Source organism: Hibiscus syriacus, unplaced genomic scaffold, assembly GCF_006381635.1.
Source record: "Hibiscus syriacus cultivar Baekdansim isolate YM2019G1 unplaced genomic scaffold, ASM638163v2 tig00110223_pilon, whole genome shotgun sequence".
NCBI lineage: Eukaryota > Viridiplantae > Streptophyta > Magnoliopsida > Malvales > Malvaceae > Hibiscus > Hibiscus syriacus.
Window position 1 is genome coordinate 1,595,088 of NW_024062636.1, and position 8,452 is coordinate 1,603,539.

Here is an 8,452-nt window from a genome sequence, read left to right on the forward strand (position 1 = left end):
AAAATTTCTGTTTCCCTTCTATGGAAAGAAATCTTCATCATATATCACTTCTAACCTTGGGATTGAAAAAGACAGACTTTTTCTTGAAAAAAATAGAAACCATATATCACAACATTGGTTCAGCCTCAGAATAACTGGTTCATAAAACATTTGACAAACAAATTCATCTTTTCTCATGGCTTCTGCACAGATTTCTGGTCAATGAAGCACTTTCATGGTGTTCAAAGCTTTTGGTATGATGTCACAAGACCACTTGAGAGCAAAACTCAATGTGAATACAAGTGAGATATTGGTGTGTTTCATGACCAAAAAGTTGGTCAAATTCACAAAATATGCTAGTGCTGAATTGAATAAGAGCTACCAATTGATCTTGATATCATCTTGAGCAAGAGCAAGTGTGATATCGATCACGTTTTCTTCCATAATGAGTGTTTTAGGAAGTAGAAACACATCAACTATAAGAGCCATATACAGAAAAAAGTCCATGGAATTCTTGTTGCTGTAGATGAAATGCACATGATAAACCAAATAGATGAAAACTCAGTTCATCCTGACTGGCAATGATAATCTAGTAACAACGGGAATAAGAGTAATATATAAGTTGTGCCTCTTTCTTCAATGTCATCAAGTAAGTGAAAACTGATGTGAAAAACAGCTTCGTAGCTCCAACAATATGATTGAAACTAATTGCCAAGAACCTCAAAGAAATATTTCTAATCATCACCGACACAAAAAAGACCAAATTCAAAGCTGAGATCTTGAGGAACTGAAACCTGGATCGAATGATCTGCATGGGGACCATCTTTATCCATATAACCATGATGTAGCTTAACAAAAAATACACCGTCTTATGCCACATAGTTAAGAAGATTAAGTATTTGAAACCATACTTGCTGAGTAAATATATTTTCAGCACCAGGACCCTAATACAACTGCCGGATGAACAAAGCAATTACGTATAGTCAGCTCGACTGTCACTGTTTCACCATTTTCATTGTTCTTACCTTTCTGTCTCATTGGAAATATTTGCTTAAATCAATGATCTTGACACAGGATGATATAATTCTTTAGCATGCCCCAACATTTGCTGATACAAGCGTTCAAAATGCGTCAACATTCCTGATTCTGATTGAAATGGGTTTTTAACATGCCCCGCATTTTCTGATACAAACGTTCAAAATGTGTTAATATTCCAATTTTTGATTGAAATGGGCTTTCAACATGCTCCATCATTTACTTCTTGTTAATCTGAGCCTTCAAAATGTCCCACATGGATCTGTCTAAAGTAACCTTTAAAATGCCCCAACATTTGCTGATACATATGTCAAAAATGTGCTCAATGTTATTTCTTGATGAGATAAGCCTCCAAGAATGCCCAAATATTCATATTATTATGAGCCTTCAAAATTCCCCACCATTCTATTTCTGGTTGAAATGGGCTTTCAAGCGCATGGATCTACTTGAATTGGGCCTTCAAAATGACCCCAACCTTCTAAACTGTAAGGCTTACTTTCAATGTTTGTTTGATTTCAATATCATGATCCCCACGAGGTCCAATTTTGACAATGTACTGTTGTGGGTACTTGCGGCTTTATCCGTGCCTCAAATCGCTTGGTAATTCATTCCAGGCTGACACAGTGAACCTTGTTTTTTAGTGAAGGTTATTTCTGGAATATATTTTTCTATGCTACATGTTGATTCTGATAACTACTCATCTGATTATGAAGCGATCTTTCAGGATGATTTCACAGATATTGATAGTTCTTCTAATACCAAGGAAATCCTAAATTCTGATTTTGATGAGGAGAATAGACTGTTATACTTGAAGAAAATGGGGTACTCAGAAGCTGAGGCTTCAATAGTCATGGAGAAATGTGGTACGGATTCATCAATTGCAGAGTTGACAGATTTTATATGTGCTGCTCAAATGGCTATGGCTGCTGACGCACTTCTTCCAGTAGAAGATAAGAAGCCATTATGCAATGTCCCCAAGAAAAGTCTAAACTCGGGCTATGATTTTTGAAAAAGAAAAAAACAAAGGAAGCTTGAAAAGAAGTTTCTTAATGAAGATGATCATACAGTTCATTTTCCAAATCCAATGATTGATTTTGGGGTTTCTACCAAACCAGATCAGATAACTCAAAGAACACTTCCAAAAGATGCTATTGTGCCTCCTTATTTCTACTACGAGAATATGTCACTTGCTCCAGTTGGTGTTTGGACCTAAATGTCACAGTACTTATACGACGTAAAGTCAGAGTTTATAGATTCGAAGTATTTTTATGCTGCTGCAAGGAAAATGGACTATATTCATAATCTGCCAATTGAGAACAAATTTCTTTTACTTCCGCTTCCTCCACGCACTATACATGATGCTTTTTCATTGACAAAGAAATGTTGGCCTTCTTGGGATTCAAGAATAAAGTTGAACTGTTTACAAACATGTATAGGAAGTGCCAAATTGGCAGAAAAGATCCGTAAGGCTCTTGAAACTTATGACGATGAACCACCTTCAAGTGTCCAAAAGTATATTCTTGATGAGTGTCGAAAATGGAATATGGTATGGGTTGGAAGGAATAAATTTGTTCCATTTGAACCTCATGAGGTGGAAATGCTTCTAGGTTTCCCTAAAAACCATACACGAGGAGAAGGATATGCTAGAGACATGTTCCCCGATGGTATCAATGCCATGTCTCTTTTTCCTGGGATCGGTGATGCAGAGGTTGCCTTCTACTGTCTTGGCATACATTTGAAAGCAGATGTGCAAGAACTGACTGATAATCGATTGGAGCAATTAATAAGTAGATTTGACATATTCGACCTTGTTGTTGGTGGCAACCAGTGTAATAACATTATCGGAAGAAATAAATATCACTAGGATGGACTTTAAGATTTTTGTTGGTGCATTTTCTTGCAATGACTACTACAGTGACTGTTGCTGCTTCAAGATACTCACTGCTATATCCCACTCTTCCCGAATCATGGAGAGGTTTGGTTGATAGTAAAACTGGTTATCTCTATTTTTAGAATCTTGTAACCAATACTACCCCATATGAAAGGCCTACAAGTGTAGAATCTGTTCCAATGTTTTATTCTGTGTCTATAAGTTCTCAATTTTAAGTTCAGCAATCTTCTGAAGGATACAATGGATATAATCCTGACAAGGAAAATGATCGACATAGAAGAAGTAGCAATGATGTATCAAGACTTGAGCCAACATCATGGTATAATCAGAGTGCAAGTGATGGAGTTGTTAATTCCCATAATACCCCTTAATGAGACTTATAGCTCTGTGATGTAATCTTCTAGAGAACATGTATTTATGGTTGGGGAAAATAATTTGTATGGTGATGCTTATCGCCCTCAGCATGAGATAAGTGATAATATTTCTTGATGAATTGCTAATAATGTCACAGGAGAGCGTCATAAGTTCAATCCTCCAGACTTTCTGGCTTCTTGGACCACTTGCTTTCAAGAAAGTGAAATGCTTCATCATTCTGGTCTGGTTTTTTCTACAATAGAGGTAGAGTAAACAACCTGCTTCAAGGACCTTCCTCATTTGAGACTGTCCTATTTGAAAATGTTTTTTTTCTCCTTTCTTTATCAAAGAATGAAAGAATTTTCTAAAATATTGCCTATTATAGGTTCACAATAGAATCAAATCATAAACATGAATTTAATGAATATCAAATAAATCAACTACACTTTTAAATAAAAAAATCACAGTCCTATGGCAAGTGTCAAAATTATTGACTGATTTGGAGCTTAGGTTGATTCTGGTAAAGTAAGGTCTGTCAGGTTGATCCAGCATATATGTCTTCTTTGAGCTTCCACTATCTTGAAGGAAGGGTTTTTATACTCATATAATAGAGATATTTCTTAGTTCCAGAATCTCAGGAACGTCTTTGGGATGTATGGTGCTTCATCAAGAGATTAAGATCATCTCTTGTATCGTTGTTTCATCATTCGATATTTGAGCCGCCTTTTCAGGTTTTCAACTTAAATCCTCATTTGGTTTCAAGATGTTATTTAAAAATTTACATATTGAACCCCCCCTTTTTATCATTTTTTCATATCATGCATTAAAGATTTTAAAAAACCAATTTTTGCAAATAAAAATCAATCCTGAGGGGCGGAATGAAATCTGAAGATAGTTTTTTCACATAGAAATCCATGTATGATTAGAATGGACTTTTCAGGTACGTAACGTAGGCCAGGGCTCATGGTTATGAAAGAAAAGGATAAAAGGCCCAAACAAGTGTTTAAGGGTAATTGAACCAAGGATCAGTTCATTCTGATGCCTTCAATCTTGCCTTGCTTGACTTGGATATGCTTTGCTGGGGATTTTTTCCATAAGATTCATTTATCTCTAGCATTTCTTGTGCTTATTATTGAATATGAATCTTTGAACTTATTGCACTTGATTAACCTTGTAACTTGAGGCTCAATGAGTCACCTATCTTGATTCAATTTTTTTCATTTTTTTTCATTTTTTTTCCATTTTTTTCCTTTTTTCCTTTTTTCCTTTTTCCTTTTTTTTCCAGATGAGTATAGGACTTCAATTGCTTTAAGCACCTCCTTTTCCTCTTGCATTTCAGAAATTCTTTCGTTATTCTGGAATGGATTGATCTTCAAATACTTTGTATTTGATCTACCTTGTAGTTCAAAACTCTCTTCATTTCATGAAGATTTGCCTTTGTAATTGACAATCTTTATCCCTGTGAGCTGATATCCTTCTTCTTGCCCCCCGATGTGGAAGGTGATCCTTGGTTAGGGTTGAATCAGAAAAAAAATGTTATAGGCTCAAAAGGGGACAGCAAGGGATATATATATATATACATATATTTGAAAGGATAAATGAAACAATGTCGTTCGTCATCTCATACCCAGAAGCCTTTGTAAAAAGAGGCATCCCCAGGGGGATGAATATTCAAGATTAATCTTTATGAAAACAATATAATTAATACATGATATATTTATCTAAATCAATCTTTTTTCTTCTTCTTTGGGTATGCCCCAATCACTCAAAATTATCTTTGATAAGTTGATACATGATGCCTCATCTCGTCTCTTCTTGCAGAAAGATTTACGGATAATTTGAAAGTTTGGTTCTTTCAAGGTCTTTTGGTTTCACTGGTAAAATGATAATTTTGTATTTGGAAGGACAAAGGTATGACTTTTGAAGTCATGTGTTTGGTGTAAGGTTATAAACCAATCAATTCTACTCAAGAAGGTAAACATCTGGATTTGGTGTCTCAAAAACAGGTATAGACATGACTTCAGAGTCTCAAATAAATGTGTGATCAAGATTTGGTTTTAGTAAGGATCAAGTTGGTTATTTTTGTATTTCTAGATTTGGACGGGATATGAAAGATATAATTTTACTACTTGCCAAATATCTATAATTCTTGAAAAAGAACATTTAATTTACTTGATACTCAAAAATTTCAAGATTAAAATTCAATTCCTTGCTCATAACCATAAAAGCAACACAAGTTTATTTATTGCACAAAAGGCGGAGAAAGGAACAAAAACATGTTCAAACAAGATGCTGAAAATAGAAAGTACTACAGTGGTAGATAACAACTTCGACTTGTTTATTTAGCTTGCATCTATCATTCCTCGAATGTTGGGTGTGTACTTGGCCCAGGATTTTCATCTTTATTTGCCCCCAATTCTTGATCATTTCTTGTGTCAAGACTCCCTTGTCAACGAGCATCTCTATTTCTTTTAATAGTAACCAACAATTCCCTGTTGAATGCCCAGATACTTCCAATTGAAAATTACAGAAACTATTTTGATCATAGCAATGGGCATAAGGGTTTGGTGATACTTTCACCGATCTTGGTGTAATGTATTGGCCTTTAACCAAATGAGGGTACAAATCTGAGATAGATTCTTGAAATACCTTCTGAGTTTTTCTCGCTCGAGAGATTATCACTTTCTTTGATCATTCTGAACGACTAAATGCTCTTCTGTGATCGAGGGGGTTCTAGATGCTCATTTCAGCTACAACTGGGGTAGTATTAACCAGACTCTTTAAGTTGCCCCTTGCCTTACTGGTTTTTAGAAAATCTGATATAGATATCTGAGGTATCTTCTGAGTTATATCTACTCCATTCTTTCTTAGACCTATGGGACAATCTCGAATTACATCCATGGGAGCCTTTTGATTTCTTTTCCCATTTTCTTGCGCCTGACATTCTTCGCAGGATTTGGTCACATTAGTCCCTGTTGAATCAACGATTTCTGAGCATTGAACCTTAACCCCTTCTTTTACCTTGCATTTTTTAATTGCTTGTTCTAAAGGATCTTGGAAATTTCCCTCAAGGTTACCAGGAACCTTATCTGAACAATTTGGAATTCCAGTCTGATTTATCCAAGGAACCTCTTTGTAGGTCCAATTCTCATTTGGAGGCCACTGTGATTGAACAAGTCGTGGAGTAGTTAATCTGGTTGAGAGTATTTTTTGATGCAATTTTTCACTCGAACAGTGGAAAGGAGGAAATTGAAGACCCTGTACATTCTTTTTCTTCTTGATCACCCTATAAGGTTTGGCACCATGTTTAATTGAACAATATCTCACTGTATTATCCTTAACTTCTTTCTCGATGTCAGTATTGTCAGAGTCTCTTATCTTGCTATTCTTGATAGTTATTTTGATCATTTCTCCACTCATGATGATGTCAGAGAAATTATTAGTGGCAACCCCTATCATGTGATTAACATAGGGAAATTTTAATGTACTGATGAACAAAGTAGTGAACTCCCTTTCAGTTAATGGTGGATGCACTTGAGAAGTAACTTCCCTCAATCGTTGTGAATATTGTCGAAAGCTTTCATTGCATTTCATATTCATGTTTTGTAATATTGTTCGATTAGGGGCCATATCAGTCATGTGCTTATATTGACCCAAAAAGGCTTGATCTAAGTCTTTCCAGGAATGTATTTGAGTACGTTTTAGCTGATTATACCATTTGGATACAGACCCCGATAAACTATCTTGGAAACAGTGGATCAACAACTTTTCATTCTCCACGTAGCCAGTCATACGACGACAGTACATGGTGATATGATATGAAGGGCATGTGGTCAAACCCAATACTTTGGCGTCAAACCCATAAAATGACTTAACCGTCTCTCTAGAAGCAGTACAAAATTCATTTGGTTTCAATCCAGAAGTAGTAGGATAATCAGTGGGGAATGATGCTCCAGCTTGATATTGTGAGTTCTTAACAACAAAATACACTGGTGATTGAATTTCTCGGTGTATAGAGGTGTGCTCAGGAATGTGAACAGATGTAACACCCAGAGGATTTGTGGGGTTTTCAACAAGACTCTTTCCAGCAGTCTGGTGCTTCCCAATCATTTCTTTTATGTTGTTCAATAGATCGATATGAGAATTTGCGATATTAGCTTCAATTTGTGCCAACTTGCTCCTCAATTCTTTCTGTATTTCTTTTTGCTCTATCTCAAATTTGGCTAGCCTATCATCAGTTTCTTTAGACATTTTTCTTGTGTCGTGCTAAGCGTTCTTGCTACAAGGAAGAACCAAGATCACTTCGGTTGAAATCCTTATTTTAATGAATGAATATTTTAATGCATGATGTAAGTTTAAACTATAGATGTAACTATGCAAATGCAAATGCCAATGTAAATATGTGAATGTAATAATAAGAATGCCAATTGTGCAATACAAAAGAAAACATAAAAGTATAAATGAAAATGCAAAATGCAAAATGCAAAATGCATAATGCAAAATGCAAAATGCAAAATGCAAAATGCATGTATGAAAAGGTGTTACACAAGAGTGATCATCTTAGAACATATTTCATTGAACACAAAAGTTTTCGTGCATCAAACAAAACTTTTACATGTAGGGGACAACTTTCAGTCCTAACTTTAACAAAACTTTATATATAGGGGACAACTTTCAGTCCTACCTTCAACAAAACTTTATATATATGGGATAATCTTCCCTCCTAACTTCTCTAAAGCCAAGTTAATCTATCAGCTTATGGGTCGTATTGCTTGTCTGGACTGCAACTTCTTACATGACATTCTCTTTCATCTTCTATAACAATTCTCGAAGTTGTTCATTTTTCTTTGTAAGAGAATCTTTCTGTCGAAGAAGTTCTTGGATAAGATTTTCATATATGTTGCATTTCTTTTTTAGTTTGGTGACCCCTTTTATCCACTCTTCTGGGGTGTTTCCTATTCCAGCACTTTGAAAGGCTTGACTCATCTCCTGGAAATCTTCATACATGGTTTCTATTTCTGTGCTCAATTTCTTGTTTTGATCCTTCAAATAACATGCTTGAGCCTCATAAAAACCTCCTTTATTCTGAATGCCCTGATTGATACTCTTGCCATAGACTGCTTTTGGTATCAATTTGACAGGATCTTTGTGTAATACTTTTGGTACTAATATAATAGGATCTCTGTGTGCATT

At 35.4% G+C, this 8,452-nt stretch overlaps 1 pseudogene; it reads left to right on the plus strand.

Annotated features, from left to right (window-relative positions):
* The first annotated feature begins 1,684 nt into the window (after positions 1–1,684).
* Positions 1,685–2,890, plus strand: LOC120114443 (annotated as a pseudogene).
* The last annotated feature ends 5,562 nt before the right edge of the window (positions 2,891–8,452 follow it).